This window comes from Peromyscus eremicus, unplaced genomic scaffold (genome assembly GCF_949786415.1).
Source record: "Peromyscus eremicus unplaced genomic scaffold, PerEre_H2_v1 PerEre#2#unplaced_58, whole genome shotgun sequence".
NCBI classification, from domain to species: domain Eukaryota; kingdom Metazoa; phylum Chordata; class Mammalia; order Rodentia; family Cricetidae; genus Peromyscus; species Peromyscus eremicus.
This window is the reverse complement of record NW_026734302.1, coordinates 221,266-238,248: the sequence shown is the minus strand read 5'-3', so window position 1 is coordinate 238,248 and position 16,983 is coordinate 221,266. Positions and strand designations below refer to the sequence as shown.

At 41.8% G+C, this 16,983-nt stretch overlaps 1 long non-coding RNA gene across 1 annotated transcript in view; it reads right to left on the bottom strand.

Annotated features, from left to right (window-relative positions):
- Positions 1-804: 804 nt before the first annotated feature.
- Positions 805-16,983, bottom strand: part of LOC131901236 (uncharacterized) — a 38,110-nt gene continuing 21,931 nt past the window's right edge. The window contains exon 3 of the long non-coding RNA XR_009376441.1: positions 805-1,482. This is a non-coding gene — a long non-coding RNA (uncharacterized LOC131901236). The remainder of the gene's footprint in view (positions 1,483-16,983) is intronic.

The following is a 16,983-nucleotide window of genomic DNA, read 5'->3' as shown; positions in this document are numbered from 1 at the left end:
ATGTGTGGCAGCCTAAGACAATTAGCATGCCTGTCCCTACAGTTTTCAATAAACTTCTGTCTTTGTTTGGGAGTGATCCAATCCACCTAATACAGCACACGTGGCTGGGAGGATAAAGGTCAATTGCAGGGACTGTGGAGATGTCTCATCCATTAAGAGCATTTATTGCTGTCTCAGAAGACCCACAGGACAGCTAACAAACCTCTTTAATTTAGATTCCAGGTGGACTCTGCCCTCACCTGGCCTCTGTAGGAATTGCATGTATGTGGTGGTAAAACACCCCTAAGTATAAAGAAAACACCACAAAATATCCCAGCATGTCTTGCAGGAAATTATCTCTACTGATCTGTTATCACTCGTGATATATTTCAAGAAAACCAGAGGCATATTGCTTTTCATTTCCTGATTTCTTTTATACAATTTTAATGAACATTCTTATTTCCTGAGAGGCCTGGAGCAATATAGTTTTGTTTCCCTTAATTTGGTCTACAAGATGATTTTGTGAACAAGTGTGTACAGTGTACCACATTTAAATGGTAGCTAAATATATGACCTCAAAGATACAATATGTCTAGTTTTTCTCTTATGTAGTTGTTATCCATGGAGTAGGCTATGCCATCCACATCCAAGGTGCCATCCCCCTGTGTAGTCCTGAGACCCATGTCTGGGAAATCCTTGTGCAGCCCGAGCTTCCTAGAACTTACTGAGATACATCCAAGCCTGTGAGTTCTGGGTTTACAGGAGTGTGAAACCTCACCTGACTAAAGAAGAGTCTCAGAGTGAAAAGTTTGAAATTTATTTTATTCATAAAATACATTCATTTTACTCAATGGGGCCTTTAAAACAGTATCATTATATACAGTGTATAGCCTTAGCAAACTATTAAAGCAATGACAAGATAAAAGTAATAACAAAAGTTAACAAAACCTTAAATGAAAATGAAGAAAACCAAAAACCAAAGCATAAATATCCCAAGATATAAAACAAAAATATTAAGGAATTTACAGTTTCCTTTGTAATTTCATTATGGAAGAGCAAAAGCGGTGAGGAACTGGCTTATTCTCCTTAGTGAATTATCTTCAGCTACACTTGCCCATGACATGGTGTCAGCTTCAGCACTGCAGTAGAGAGATTCTTGTGCTTTTGGTGTGTTCTGTCTAGATGGCAGTGTGACGTTAACACAGTCTTGCTTGTCAGATTTCCCATCACATATGGAGTCAGGGTTCTTAATAATTTGTCTTGTGTTCTCTGTATTTTAGACTTATTTCTGACACAAAATTTTCTCCAGTGATAGTGAGCCCACTGATATGGATCAGATTGAGGCTGGATCCCCTGATGGTACGTTGATATTTGCCTCACTAGTGAGTTCAAAGCTGAAAAGAGGTGGCATTTTCTGAGGAGGCCTTGAACCTGGAGTGTAGAATGTCATGCCTTCAAGGTGTTCCTGGCTTCATCCAGCCTTCTCAGTCTTCTTAACAGGTGCTGTCAGGTAAAATCAGTAAAGAAAGTATGATTTAGAAACAGTTTTGCTGTGCCATTGGCATGAAAAATCAGGGCCTATCCATCCCTAGTAAACAAAAGTTAAGGAAGGAAACACACTCCATGATCCCTAGCTGCTGGGGATGGGTCTCAATGGTAACCTACTTGCCTGGGACATAGTGTTTCTGCTTCAGAAGCTCCATCTGTAGGAGGCTCTCATCCTGGGCTGTGGAGTTCCTGCTGGAGGTTTTCAAACCTAGGGGAGGAAGATAGATGGGACACAAGCCTGGTGGGGACCTGCCATGTCAGCTTTTGAGCCCCCACCAGATCTACTCAGCTAGACAATCGAGCATTACCTTTCAGCTGAGTTCATTCCCTGCTTCCCTAAGGGAAAAGGGTCAGAAAGCTACTGGGCAGGATTTTTTCTCAACTTTTAAAAATTGATAGAAGTTGATCTGGAAAATACACACTGTGATGGATTAGAAAAAACAGCATGTTTCTCCAACAGTCCAAAGACATCATTTTGGAGAAATATCAGTATGACAAGGTCTGAGGCACAGGTCAGGGAGGATGTACCTGGTCTTGATTAGATACCAGGTGAATGTGAACCTCCTGGAAAACTCTATGCCTGCCCTCTAGTGGAGCCTACACAGCAATGCAGAGAAGGCTCTGATGATTCCTACAGCTCAGACCCCTGCATGGGATTAACTTGTCAACTCCTACTCTGTTTGTGACCAGAGTAAATCTTCTCATGAGAAACTGATAAACAGTGAAGAGAGCCAGCAATCAGCTGTAGGCTGCTGTATGCAAATCTGCCAAAGTGTAGACAATTATCTCTAAACATAACGTTCATGATGGAAAATAAAGTTGCAGGAGGACACACTTTCCTTCAAAATTGATGATCCCCCTCTAGGTTTATGGCTACCATGTGAATATTTGTGAGGAGATCTAATCTAAGAGATGAGATACTCAGAGGATACTAGAGGTCTCAGAATGGAAGAAGAGGACACAATCCCCATAAGACCAAGGAGAAAGCATATTGCTTCCAGGACAGAATTTCCTGTTGACTGAGCCAGTAAAGACACTCTGAGGTGTTCTTTCCCTGGCTGTGGCTGGGAGCTTTGCCAGTTGAACAGAAACTCAAAGAGGACAGAGATCCAGGTATAGCGGACCCACTTGGATCCACCTGCTTCTGGAATCCTGGGTTCCTACCTCATCTGGAACACAGTGAAATGATGCTGCAGCTTTACTGCCAAGTCCCTTTGCTGGGTGAGCAGCTCCTTCTGCTTCCTCAGGGACTGAAGATTTTCCTTAAGTCTTTGATGTTCCTGTTCGTTAGAACATTGTGTTTTTAGGAGAGGATTGTGTGCACCCCTTTAAATACACACATGTGCAAGCACACACACACACACATGCATGCACACACGCACACACTCTTGAACACACACATGTGCATGGATGCACACATACAAACACACTACATTGCATCCATGTTTAGTTTCCCAGATAACACTATTGTAAGAAGAGATCATCTGGGATAGTATGGAGAAGAAAGTTACCTTTTATTAACCCATACCCACTTTACCCATATTCCAGCCCAGAGGCATTTCCATTCTAGAATCAATGGTCCACCTAGAGTCTGTATTTCAACTTTCTGTATAACTGTACATAGCTTCTCACAGGCCTGCACCATTTTACACTACTACCAATATCGGAGAGTTCTCATTTCTGCCAACCCTCCATCAGGACAAATTTTAACTCAGTATGAAGAAGTTTGAAATAAAAGCAGGTTCTGAATGCTACAGACACAACATGGAGTGGGTGCTTTAGAGTATGGTGAGTCTAAGGGGTGCACTGAGACAGCCTCTCCTCACACCTCAGCATAGCTGTGGGACTTCTGCTGGGCTGAGATGCAGCCACAAGCACCTCTGCAGTGCAGAATTTCTCAGGGAATAAAGTCCAGGCCAAGCTCCAAGGACAAGGTTAGCTGAACCAAGGTTAGGCAAAGGTGAAAGGGAAATGTCAGCAGACGATGAGGAGAAGAACAAAACAGGATGCAGGGAAGTCATCAGTGGTCAGCCACCATTCACCCAGAGCAGAGAAGGACACAAACCCTCAGGCACCCTTTCCTGCCTCTCAGTAGCCTCTTTCTCACCTTCATGTACCCCATTACTTTGCTTTTCACCAAAGGATATCTTTGCAGATAAATAATTCTGCCTCTACAAAGACCTGAAAAAATTTTGCCTTGCATCAATTTTCTGTCTTTTGTTGTTGTTAGTTTATGGACATGCCGAATGATGAGCAGCTCCGTCAGTTCTTTGACTGATGCAAAGTGGTACTAACCAGGTTAGGCACAGTACTTTCACATTGATGTCTGTCTCCATCATTCTTAAAGATGTTCCATTGTTCCATGAGTGAGTGAACATACACATACAGGCTCAAACACATATTCCCATACCCACATATATACACATAAGACAGCACATAGACACACACACACACACACACACACACACACACACACACACACACACCTTTCTTGAACCCAGAAGAGCAAGGCAGAAGACTAGAATGTTACAGCACCTTTTCTACTCTAGGGAGAGGTAGTGTGTCCTCCCTGTTGTCTACAAGACTCAGACTCATCCAGGCTCTTCTGCCCTGGCCTGAACTTATTTCCCCTTCTAGGGAACTTTTTATCGCCAGACTCACTGATTGTACAGAAAAGTAACAACCTCTGCACAACTGAGTTTAACCACACAAGACCAAGTGCCCATGGATGATGGCTGGACATGAAGCCTTCCGACAGATGCAATTTGACCCATCATAGACTCCTCACTAAACCTACCCAGACTCCTCCACAGAAGACAGTGATAGACCAGAGAATGGAGGTCACCCATTGTCATTACTTTACCCAATAACTTTTGACCAGATTTCAGTGCATATTATATGAAAACAGTCCCAAGGAAGTCACTAGGAGGCTACTTAGGTCACCTAGAGCACTTTTCTGAAATGCGCACTCTATACAACTATGAGGAGGAATCTGTCCTAAGACACAGTCATATACATGACAGAGTGAGCATCAAAATATCAGGTTCCATATTGTGTAGCCAGTAAGACAAACTAGAAATATCCTGGGATGTTACCTCTATGCTGTGAAAGAAAAGTCTATGTTGATTTTTCAAATAGCTCCATAGTTTGATTTTTGCTATTTTTTACGAAATGCATTAATTTCAAAGTAATAAAAATGTATAAAAATTAAGAGAAACCTACAAGTCAGTTCTTTTTCTGACCAAATGAATCATTTAGCAATGAGATGAGACAGAAAAAGACATGAAGCTCTACTGTGAGGAGACAGGAGATCCAAAGATCTGTGGCTATCCGGCTTAGCCAGAAGAGAAAATTTCAGGTTCAGTGAGAGACCCAGGATAAAGGGATTAAGGGAGAAAGCAACAGAGGTCACTTGATGTGGCCTTCCAACAAACTCACTAATGTGTGCACCCTCAAGCATGCATACAACACACACACACACACACACACACACACACACCTCAAATCATAAGTGGACAGAACACAATGAGGAGGACATCAACTGATTGAGGATGACATTACCAGTTGAATTTAGACTCCTCACACTAGCTGTTTCAAGTGAGACCCACAAATCTGCTTTCCATCATTTTGAGACTAAACATGCCTGGGAAAGCATGTTATGCTTCTGCAGGCTATGTTGATGAAGATGGAGAACTAATTCTCTTAAAATCTCAAATCTAGCCGGGCGGTGGTGGTGTACGCCTTTAATCCCAGCACTCGGGAGGCAGAGCCAGGCGGATCTCTGTGAGTTCGAGGCCAGCCTGGTCTCCAAAGAGAGTTCCAGGAAAGGCGCAAAGCTACACAGAGAAACCCTGTCTCGAAAAACCAAAAAAAAAAAAATCTCAAATCTGCCACCCTGACGCCCACCTGTCATAAGCCCTTGCCACATCCCTGGTCATCCAGTGAGCTTCTGAGTGTAAGATCCAGGATGGGAGAACTGGCCAATGCTAGTCACAGGAAACAGTATTGAGAAACTGTTACTTAAGTTCCTGTCAGTGTGAACCAAGAGGTTGACCAGGTAAAGAGAACACCATGGCAGTCGGGGAACAAGAGGGTAAAATGCCATATGACACCCAAAAAGATGTCCACAAGACACAGTCATTTGGCTTTTGTAGGGCACGTTCCTCCTTCCATACTGTTTCTGCCTCTGATCTCATATGACCTGTGCAAAGCAAGTGAGACCCAGAACCCTTGACCTCACTCACTCAGATCTCTGTGCTACTCCCTAAGTGGCTCCCATCATAGCACTTCTCTTTCCGTACTAACATATTGGTGAGTGACATGTGATTTACCCATCTCCTTTGATGGACTGCAGCTTCTAGCAGAGCAGTAGGGTTTGCTTGCCAGTGATGCAGTGCCTTCCAAGATGCTAACTCCCCAGAATGACTTGTGAATGATCACAGAAATGAACTATTGGATGGGATGGGTCAGGTGGATAAGTGAGTAGATGGTTACATGGGTGTGTGTGTATGTGTGTGTATGGTTAGACAAGTGGGCAGTTTGGCCCTGCTGCTTCAACCTACCTGCTGCTGCTTTGTCCAGAGATCATAGATCATCCCATGGGCCTTCTCACAGAGCCTCCTCACCTCCTCGCAGGACTCTTGTAGTAAAATCTGCTCCCCCTGCAGCTTTCTGTTGTCCTCTTTCAACATGTTCACTTTTTCCTTTAGCTGAGTCCATTCCCTCAGGAGCTGACTGTAGACGGTGCTGAAATATCACCAAAAATGATGAGCTCCACCTCCATCTGCCACTCCTGCCTCCTAATACCATCCTTCCTGCAAGGTCCCATGTCCCCAACCGCAGATCCCTGGGATAAACCCACATTAGCCATGCCAGCATGACTCAGGTGCAGACTAAAGCCAGAGAATAGCCAAATTACAGAAAGATTCAAACTACTTCTGAATACCCTGACAGCAAAAGGGATCCATGTAACTCCGAAAACCTGATCTCCTACCTCTCCACCACACACCCTGATGTTTACCTGTTCACAGTATTGAGAAAACATGAGCAGGTAGAGGGAAACCATGCCCTGAGGAGGGACAGAAGACCCAATGTAAATACATTCCATGTTTCCCATAGAAACCAGCTCTGTAAGCTCCTGCCAGAGCCACAGAAAACATTCATGGTGCAAACCATGTTTTCTCTCTAGAAGCTCCAGAAGTTGACAGGAAAATGTTGGGAGGGGCTCTCAGACTCTTCACTCTTAGGAGAACTCAGTTTCGGAGGCACAAGTCCAAGAGCTATAAGGCAGGCTGCTTGCTAAGAGGTAAACAGACTAGAACCTCAATTCAACTTTGTTCTAAGGTGAGGAAGGGGAGAAGCTGCTGTGGAATGTCTTTCTGTATGCTGTGAATATGTATTGCTCCCATTGGTTAATAAATAAGCTGCTTTGGGCTATGGCAAAGCAGGATGGAGCCAGGCAGAAAAATCCAGGAGAGTCAGAGAAGCAAGTCAGAGGTGGAGGAGATGCCAGCTGCCACCCAAGGAGAAACATGCCAGCAGCCTGGCCATGCAGCAACCATGTGGCAAACATAGATTAATAGAAATGGGTTAATTTAAGATGATAGAGCTAGCTAGCAAGAAACTTAAGCCATTGGCCATACAGTTTGTAAGTAATATAAGCCTCTGTGTGTGTCTTTGGGACCATTTGGCTTCAGGAGGTGAGTGGGACAGATTCCTCCTGACAGCTGGGTCAGGCAGAACTGGAGAAACTTCAGACTACCAGAAGCAGTCCTTACGAATTTCTGGGGTCCCATCTAAATTAGGCACTCACCAGTAGAAGTGGGTATTCTCACTCAGCTCCTTGCACTTGTATGAGGCCTCACAGATCTCATTGGGGAATTTCTTCACATCTGACATCTCCTTCTCATGCTGTGTTTTCAGCATCTGAAGCTCAGATATCAGCCTGTGGTAGGGCATGGCCCCAGGAGCAAAGAACCCCATGAACACAGGCCTCAGGGATCACATGAATTAAGGTTCTGTTTGTACTGCCCTAGCCCACTGGATGTCACACCCTGAATCCTATGTACTGGACCTCCTGATGTGCATTGGACTTGCCTCATTGCCCCACGGCCAGGAAAGGCTGGGTGTCAATAGGGAAGGAGACAGGGCTACATGAGCTCCCTCAGTAGACCTATAGCGGCAGACTAGCTGTCTGAGAGGGTGTGAGGAGTCTGTGCCACAGATCCAGGTCTATCTGAAATCTGTGATGACATTCCCACTGTCATGAGAACAGAGATTCTTTCTCCTTACAAGGATATCCAGAACTCATAATCAGTAGTGCCATGAAGGAGGCACTACATGAGGATGGCTTTATAAACTCCCAAGGGGATTCCAATGAGGGACCAGGGTGAGCACAAAGGCTGAGAGCAGTGATGCTCAATGTGGGGCTCCCTGGCCTCGGCACGTACATCACCAGAAATCTTTGAGACATGTGAATATTCAGGCCTACTATCAAGCTCTGACTCTCTGGATCAGGAAGGACACACACACACACACACACACACACACACACACACACACACTGTAAGTGAGCCTCTCAGAGGCAGTACAGAACACACTCAGACACACAATCCTAAGCAAAAGGAGATTTATTAACCCAGCAGGGCAAGCATAGTTTGGGAGCCTGTCTCTTGATCAGGCGAAGGCAAACAGCAAGCAGCAGGCTTTTTTCAGCAGTGGGTTTTTAAGTAGAAAAGGTTAAGTCTGTGCTGGGTAAATTGTTGAGCTCTGAAGGGATAGGTTAGCCAGTGTAACCAAGTAATGAATTTCGATTATTGGACTTTGGTGTTTAGTTTCAAGAATGAGTCAGTGTCCACAAAAGGAAACAGACTTTGGGGACTAAATTTAGGAATGTAATCTAATGGTTTATCAAGGGAGAGGGAATTGAAAAGAGCAAAACCTGCCACTGCCATGTTTGCAACGTTTGAGCCCCTTAGAGAGCAGTTCACACACATAATTCCACACACAGTTAGGATGTCAGAGAAATGCAGGTAAGTGGCCTTGTCTCATAGTATAAGGAACAAGACTAGAGAGGAGCAGGGATGAAATCTAGGCCTTGCAGATACACAGATGGACCGAGTAGGACCACAAGGCCTTTCAGGTTGTTCCCAGATCAAAAAGCAAAAATAAATACTGGAATATAAACACTCAACCCAGAGCACCAAGCATCTCCTAAAAGCCAATGTCTGTCAAGGCCTCTTGAAATGCATGTTGTGATCTTACACCCTACTGCCCCTCTGTACTTTGTGATTCAGGCCACAGGCTCTGCTTTTTTAATTTGGAGGAATCAGAACAGCCTGTGTCCTATCTCACTCCTACAGGTTTCAGTTCTGCCTCTCAGATGCACTCAGGACACAGTAGGGTTCAGACAGTCACCAGAGAACAGGGCATTATGAGTACCTGTTGTTCAACTCATTGTTGTTATAAAGGGCCAGGAATTCAAGCAGTTCATTCCTCTCATTGGTCATCATCTGTAGCTGAAGGGTCAGTTTATCCACCTGGTTCAGCTGTTGCTCCTGCTCAATGAGGAAGAAGGGTGTGGATGATGCCTTCCTAAGTCCCTGTAGGTCCATAAATACAAGTGAATTTGTACAGATGAATGGCATAGAGCCAAGAGAGATCATGTGGAGTCCCAAGAGGAGTCCTGAGGAAGAGGAAATGCATGGAACCCAGCGAAGCCCCAAAATTCAGAGCAGCTATCTTTAAACTGGGGACCATAAGCCATGTGTCTGTCTCTAATCTGTGAGGATAGATATATGCCTCAGGCTCTACTGCAGCCCCACTGTCCCTGAAAGACATAAGCAAGGCCAGCCATGTTGGTTTGGAATTGTCAGCCAATACCTGATGTGATGCAAGAAAGTCCTGGACTGCCTGGTGCTTTGCATCTCCCAGCCCGATAACCTGTGTGCAGGACTAAAAGCAACTGAATATCTCAGACCTGGGTACATGGATGGAAAGTTTCACTCTCTGGTATTTATATCAGATATCCATGAAACCTACAGAAATCCACTGAGAATAAAATGTAGCAACATGCTACCCTGATACCTCATTAGTGGTTCTGTGCCTTCTTTGGCATTCTTTGACAACCAGAATGAACTGAAAAAGGTCCTAGCACAGCAGCTGCATCCTTGACCATTCCTGGCCCTCTGCCAACTACCCATCAGAAACCTCCACTTTGGATCTGTTCTTTAGGAACCCAGATAAGCAGCTTAGGCCCATGGCTTCAGATGATCACAGCTACTGAACCCCGTTACTAGAAGGTCTAGTTCTGGCCTCAACTCCTCCCTAAAAAACCAGAGATCTCTCTTCCAGTCAGTATGCTCAGTCTTGCCAACATGTTGATTGGTGAACCCTATACGCACTTAATGAATGCCTCAAGGGCAGTTGGCATTGCCACAATACTGATGATTTCACAAAAGATGCCAAGGGCTCTCCAGGATACAACAGAATTTCTAGAGAAGGGACTGTTAGGGTCACTGCAAACAGCCTCCACCTATCTTATAACAAACTCTTCCCCAATTCACCAAAAGCCAAGCTGCCCTTTCCAGGAGCCTTCCCTGAGACACAGGGGAAGGCCTTCAGCACCTCCTCCTCCCCATCCAGAGATCTCTCTGATTCATTAGAATCTAGTTCATTCTAATTCAATAGTTCATCATGTATGGAGGGCAAGCCTCATTTTCCAAACTGTGCCCAGGAATGGCTCTTCTCATCCTGATGATCTCTAACTAACAAGATGAGAAATAAAGGATGCTAAGAAATTAGCTCAGTATAATGGGGAAGGAAGATCAGTTCCATGAGGTGAATAAGCTCATCAGAGAAGATCCATCGGGCAGTTACAATGTATGAGGATGGTGGAGGATTGTGTGGGTCCTGTCAGAGCAATGGTAAGTCATATAGGTAAAGATGAAACTTTTACCAAATGCTTCAGGGAATGCATTCCATCAATCATGATGTTAGCAAAGTTGTTATCAACCATTAAAAGTGTGACTGAAAATACCTATGAACTGGGCATCCACAGGTGAGCCCTCTGACACCAAGAACAAATCCTTACAGGAAGAGTGATGTCCCAGTCCTGCATTCAAGGTAGAGGGAAGATGACTGGCTAGTGAGAGGCAGAAACTCAGAAACCTTAGTGGTCACTGACATGAAGCAATACTTGGTGGCTCCTGCCCTGCTAGTGGGTTGTTATTTAAATGTGAGAACCTGTAGCTCTGGCCAGGGGACTTTACTCTCCCTGTTATTATTAATGACACACACCAAAAGAAATCCAGTGTGAGTGAAGTGCATGGCTGGTACTGAAACCTCTTTAGTCCCTCTGGGCTTCCTTCCCACTCAGTGAAAGCAGAGGGCCCTCAACAGAACAGCTGCAGCCTTGCCCATCCCTGGCTCTCTGCCAAACTAACCTTGAAAAATCCTCAACTTTGTTCTGCTCTTGAAGAACTCAGAGGACCTGGATATGCCCATTGCTTCTCAGAAACTCTCACCCCCTTAGCCCCACTCCCAGAAGGATCAGCTGAAGCCTTCCTCCTTCAGGAAGCTCCCCATCCCTTTCCCAGGACTCACTGTGCTTTCCCCAGAACCATTTATTTCTTGATGTGTGACATGGAGACTGAAGGGTATCTTCCTTCTGCCTCCCTTTGGCCTCCCTGTGCTCTCCATCCTGTCTCCCAACAATCCTGTTCAGTTTAGTCAGCATGTCTGTAGGTGAAACACGAGACACTGCACAAATGCCCCAATGAGAGTTGGTGTTGCCACAACACTGGTGACATCACATGGAATGCCAGGGCTCTCCAGGATACAGTAGAGTGTCCATGTGCTGATGTCACATGGTATAGCTGTTACATCCCTGTCTCATACCTCACCCAAAAGTGACTTGAAACCAAGGTGCCATTTGCAGGAGCCTCTGGGTTCACAATGAAAGCCTTTAGGTAGATCCTCCTTCAAAAGCCAGAAATCTAGGCCTCTGCTTCATTAGAAACTTCATCTAAGTGAAATTGAAAGCTCATTTTGCATGTGCTGTCCAGGGTTGGATTTTCCCCTCCTCAAGATTAATAATCAATAATTTGAGAAAGAAAGGATGCTTAGAAATGAGGTCAGGATAATGGGGAGTAGTAGGGATGAGACCTCTGAAGTGAACATTCATCCAGGGAAGATCCTCAGAATTTCAGAGATTGGTGGGCTCAAAAAAAGTCACATGGTTATGAAGATTCCCCCAGTGTCAGTAAAGCTCACTCAAGCTATGAAGTTGTTAGTGGGATGGTATCTTAGTGTCATTTGATTTGCATTTCCCTGATGGCTGAGGATTTTGAGCAATTCCTTAAATGTCTTTTGGCCATTTAATATTTTTCTATTGTGAATTCTCTGTTTAGATCTGTACCCCATTTTTTAAGTTGGATTCTTTGGTGTTTTGATGTCTAGTTTCTTGAATCTTTATATATTTTGAGATCAGCCCTCTGTCAGATGTGTGTTTGGTGAAGATCTTTTCCTATTCTGTAGGGTGTCATTTTGTCTTGTTGACCCTTTCCTTTGCCTTACAGGAGCTTCTCAGTTGCAGGAAGTCCCATTTATTAGGTGTTGCTCTCAGTGTCTGTGCTAATTCTCTTCTATCAGGTTCAGTGTAACTGGATTTATGTTGAGGTCTTTGATCCATTTGGACTTGAGTTGTGTGCATGGTCATAGATAATGGATCAATTTGCATTCTTGTGTGTGTCAACATACAGTTATGCCAGTAGGCCAGCACTATTTGTCGAAGGCGCTTTCTTTTTTCATTGTATAATTTTAGCTTTTTGTCAAAAATCAGGTATTCGTATGTCTTTGGATTAAAGTCAGGGTCTTTGATTCAATTCCATTGATCTATGTGTCAATTTTTATGCCAATACCAAGTTGTTTTTATAATATAGCTCTATAGTAGACCATTTGGTTAGGGATGGTGATGCCAGACATTCCTTCATTGTACGTGATTGTTTTGGCTATTCTGGGTTTTGGTTTTCAATATGAAGTTGAAAATTGTTCTTTGAAAATCTGTGAAGACGTTTGTTGGGATTTCGATGGGGATTAAATTAAATCTGATGATTGCCTTTGGTAAGATCGCCATTTTTACTATGTTGATTCTACCTATCCAAGACCATATGAGAGCTTTCCATTTTCTGATACCTTCTTCAGTTTCTTTTTTAAAAACTTAAAGTTCTTGTCAGACAGGTTACTCCAATGTATTTTATGTTGTCTGTGGCTATTGTAAGGGTGGATGTTTCTCTGATTTCATTCTCAGCCCATTTATCATTTGTATATTGGAGGCCTACTGATTTTTTTGAGTTTGTTGATCTTGTATCCTCCCAAATTACTGAAGGTGTTTATCAGCTGAATGAGTTCCCTGGTAGAATTTTTGGGGTCACTTATGTATACTATCATATCATCTGAAAATAGTGAATGTTTGACTTATTCCTTTCTAATTTGTACCACCTTGATCTCCTTTTGTTATCTTATTGCTCTAGCTAGAACTTCAAGTCCAATGTTGATAGATATGGAGTGAACAGCCTTGTGTTATTCCTGATTTTAGTAGAATCCCTTTGAGTTTCTCTTCATTTAGTTTGATGTTGGCTGTAGGCTTGATGTGTGTTGCCTTTATTATATTTAGGTATGTTCCTTGTAGCCCTGATCACTCCAAGACTTTTATCATGAAGGAATGTTGAATTTTGTCAAAGACCTTTTCAGCATTTAATGAGATGATCATGTGGGTTTTTTTTCTTTTAGTTTATTTATATGGTGGATTCCATTTACAGACTTCCATATGTTGAACCACTGAAACAAAGGGATATAGAAAAGGTAGGACAAAGTGTAGATTATTGAGTCTACTCTGAAAAGAAAAAAGAGAGGATATAGATATGGTAATATAGAAAGTTAGATTTTTGAATCTACTTTTAGAATGGAACTACTAGTTTTAAATGTTTCACATTGGATTTGATTTTTGTATATTATATATAAATTATGCATATTGATACAAATTTGAGTTTGATTCTGTTAGAAAATACTGTACATATATTTCTAATCTTATTCAATGTATCATTCCTATACAGTTCATTTCACAATGCAATGCAATTTTCTAGTTCTTGAAATTTATGGCCAACTACTTAGGATAATAAAGAAATGCAGGTTAGTACTTATTCATTACAATGAAACATGTAGTCATATTAGGTTTGTTCTCAAGGTCAAGCAGAAATATATTTTAGATAGACAGGTCATCTTAAAGCACTTCAGAGATCTGCAGGATATGGCATTTAAGATGATAACATAGAGTTTTTTTTCTTTTTTTATGACTGTGAGACATGTCTGCTCCTGGCAGCATCAATTTACTTCAAAGAAGATGATAGGCATTGAAGAAACTCAAGATAGTGTTTACTTTATTTGTGGCAAAAGTTAGCCACTGGGTAAGAAAGTGACCTTACATCAATTGCTGACAGTATGCTGTCCAAAATGGACAAGCATGACACAAAGGAAAGGACTGCTGCACCTTGCCAAGACAAAGTAGGAAGGCCCTTCAGAAAATCCTTCTTCCCAGATCAGTCTGACTGATATGCTAGGCCTGTAGGCCAAAGATGGATGTCCCAATGGTGCAGAGAAATCTTGAGTGATTGTGCAGGCAACCAGCTGTTTCTGTCATTTCTCACATGTTTTAGAAGTCGCTTAGTTGTACTTCCTGTTTACTCAGTCAATGTTATTTCCTTCTCAGGTCTCTGAAGGAGTTGAATATTAAATAGTTATAGTTTTCCTTGTTAAGAAATTCAGAAAAGAAACTCACTAAAAAGGTGTGAAGTGCATAAGTTTGAAGGACATCAAAAGATGTTTTTTGGTTGGTAATGCAAATTAGGATAGAAGTAGAATTAGACACAGTCCTTTGGATTTACAAAAATAGGATAGAAAATGGAGTATTTTTCTGATTTTGTCAAATGCAAATGGAAGACATGGTTGATGTATTTATTGCCTGTATATATTGTATATAGTTATTGTACTTATTATATTTATTGCCTGTATATATTTTATATAGTTATTGAACTTATTGTATATAGTTTTTCTTATATTAGTTATAACCATTTTTTACTTTAGACAAAAAAAGGGGAAATGTGGTGATATTTTATTTGTGCTCTAACAAAGCTTGCCTGAACATCAGAAGGAGGAGTTAGCTATTAGTTAACCATAGAGGTCTGGAGGTCTGTACAGACAGAAAAGAAGTGATAGAGCTGGGCAGATAGAGGGAGTGATAAGGTGGGATGAGAGAGGTGCTTACTCTTTTTTGGTGAAGGATTTCATAGGGTTAAAAACTATTGGCTTACTGCTCTGCCTCTCTGATTTTTCAGCTTTTGCCCCAATATCTGACTCTGGGTGATCACCTGTAGCTTCAGGTGACCATGTTCAGGACTCACTGTGAACATACCTATCTGTCCTGAACCAGATAGCTGGAAGAGGCAGTCTACTGGTGGAAGACAAAGCCTACTAAGCCTTTGTCTCAGTACAGAAAATAAAAAGGAATCCAGAAGTTGGCCATATTTATATTATTTATCCATTCCTTGTTATGTATCTGCCTCTCAGGGAAGATTGTGTAATTAATTTTCCCTCAAATTAATGAATTCTGAATGTGTCTGCATGACTTGTTTGCAGCTGAATGAGTCAGAGGGTCTGAATTCTTCAGTTCTCCTTAGTTACCACCTGTTTAACCTGGGAGTGGAAGGGCCTTGTTAATCCTGAAAGTTTCAGCTTTCCCAACATTGGTTTAATTGCTGGGTATTATGAACTTCCTCTCTCTTTCCACAGAACTTTCTGAGACTTAAGGAAATAGTCCAACCCAGGTAAGAGCAAAACAGTTGGATACTCAATATCAAATGGTCAGTACTGGAAACATATATTCTAGCTATACACAATGATTGTTTTACATTTAGGAAATTTAAATATATGGATATACATACATGCACACACACACACATATATATATATATATATATATCTTCATGCACATATATATGTATATGAACATAGCAACAATTAATGAAAATAGAGGACATAAATTAGAAACAGAGCAAGGAGGAGTATTGTGAGGGTTTGGAAGGGTGAAAAAGAAGAGAAAATAATGCAATTATAATCTCAAAAATAATAGAAAAGAATTTCATAAAAAGGAAAATTGTTACACAACATTTCACCTGTTCCTTAAAATGTTAGTTGTTTCTACAAGTTCACATTGTCCTGTGGAGCTCTGCAAAGGTACTAAAGGCAAACACCAGTCCTAAAGTCCCTGGTGAATCAACCATTTTATGTTTGACCTCTTCTGTAAGCACAGCCCAGTGCTCTACTATGCTCAGAGAATTGTCCATAAAGCACTGCTTCTCTCATATATATTTTATCAGGAAAACCCCATCCTTCCTTCATCATCTTCCAGTGTATGTGAGACCTCTGCTTGTGATAACCAAGCATCCACAAAGCTTCCTGTGAGCCAGTCCATCACGATATAATTTCTCTCAGATTTCATTAGATTACATAGCCTGTATTTCAAGGAGGTTTAAGTAAGTGCATGACCTGCTTTCCCACTTCTATGGCATTCAGATTGATCTCATCTGTTCTCATAGCCTATAATCCCATGAGCCAAGCTTTGACAGGAGGTTTCATTGATCTTTTGAAAGTCTTTAGTTGAAAGACAGAATACTTCCTGACTAAGACAGGCTCTTTTTGCAGGCCATTTTAAGACTCTCAAATGCAAGTTCTAGCAATGATTTTCCTTTTCTCTGTATAAAAGGTCGAAACTAAGTGGCATCTTCTATCACTTTTATTCCAAACGGAGAATTACATTCTAATTGTATACAAGTGTACTGAATTTTTGCCTAACGAATTTTAATGAATTCAGCAGTTTAATATAAGATCTTGATTTTTTATCTTCCATAAAATATCTGACTTATGATTAACTCTATTTTCTGGCTTTGTGTGCAACTTTCCATTTTCATTTAGAAAACTCTACAGATTTTACACCTTGACAAGAATTTATTTAGTCAGAAAACCTTTTTGTAAACTTCATGGGAGAGGACTAACAAGCACTGAATATTTCAACTCACCAAATTCATTACATCTAAATTACATTTGTCATATAAAGAAACAAACTAAGATGATGTACTTGCAAGTTATTAAAGTATCAAGTTGTTGGATGTAGGTTTTGGGCTTGTTTTAAGCACAACTTGCATTTTTTTAACAAACACTCTTTTATACAAGATTTTTAGTGTCACAGTGTCAGAGATCTAAGGAATGTCACACTTTAGCAAGTGCTGGGAAAGATAGGGATTACAAAGATTTCAGGTGGGAAAATATGGAGAATGACCCCACAGAGAAAAGCTTTTATTTGTTATGATGTAATTAATATTTACTAAGGCCCCGCAAAAACTC